Raw genomic sequence first — 1,159 nt, forward strand, 5'->3', positions numbered from 1 at the left:
TTGATCGCCATTGCATAGGGAAAGGACAGGAATGCACCATATGTCTTAATTGCACTGTATTCCTGCCCTTTCCCAGTGATGCAGTGCAGTGCAGGAAGGTGGCTTGCTGCACTGCACTGTGTCACGTTGCCATAAATATGGCCCAGAGTATATAGAGGATTATAAAACTACGATTGATCAGTCACTTCTACAATCTGTTTCAGTTGCTCTTTTGAGAAAAACGTCAAAACTTCCTCTCAACCTCTTTAGATGTACACCTATCTCAATTACACAGAAGCTTCTCAAGCACTCTACCTTCTTGGAACTGGCATTTCATGCTTAATGTGACTTCCCTGGTGAAGATGCTCAGGTATCGGAGTCGGAATTATTAAAATCATTGGGTATTTGCATTTTCTGCCTGAGGGACTGCTCCATTTGCAAGTTTGAGAGTGGTGGCTATGGGTAGGGACTTCTACCTGGTATACTATGTGGCCCATAAGGGAAAGTTCGGTCATGAGTTCCTTGAGTTTGAGTTTTAACCAGGAAGGAAATTAAGATATGCGCCTACAACAGCAATTACAAAAATGATGTCATGACCAGAAAAGAGGCTTATGTATACAAAAGTGTTATGGAAGAACTAAAGCAAATTATCAATGACAGTGAAATTACAAAGGAAGATGATGGCCTGTGGCCACCACATGACAGAGTTGGACAGTGGTAGCTCGGAACTGTGATTGGAGATGAAAACATTTCTTTCACTACCTCAGAAACTGGCTCCCTTATTGACGTAAACCAATCAAAGGACCCTGAAAGCATACGAGTATTTTACTACCCCGTGCAGGACCTCAACTGTCTCGTCTTCGGTTTAATCAGCTTACACTTCAAGATCAAACCAAACTAAATATTCTGTAAATGTTATAATGTTATGTTGCTGTGGGGGGGGGGCTGGTATTTCCTTCTATTTTTTTCTTATTTTTGTTTGCCAGTCTAAAGACTTTTATGTATGTATTGGAATTTTTTAAAATATTGGTGAAACAATAACAAAAGAATCATTTGGTATTCAACCCTGTCCTCTGCCATTTATAAGATATTGCTGGTAAATGTCTTTATTCCACCAGGATCTATAAATAATTAATTAGCAAAAACACTGTTTACCCAAGAGATTGTAGACTGGTAAAAC

At 39.5% G+C, this 1,159-nt stretch overlaps 1 pseudogene; it reads left to right on the top strand.

Moving 5' to 3' along the window:
- The first annotated feature begins 437 nt into the window (after window positions 1–437).
- On the top strand, window positions 438–880 carry LOC147700676 (protein mago nashi homolog 2 pseudogene; annotated as a pseudogene).
- Window positions 881–1,159: the final 279 nt, after the last annotated feature.

Source organism: Lissotriton vulgaris, chromosome 7, assembly GCF_964263255.1.
Source record: "Lissotriton vulgaris chromosome 7, aLisVul1.2, whole genome shotgun sequence".
NCBI lineage: Eukaryota > Metazoa > Chordata > Amphibia > Caudata > Salamandridae > Lissotriton > Lissotriton vulgaris.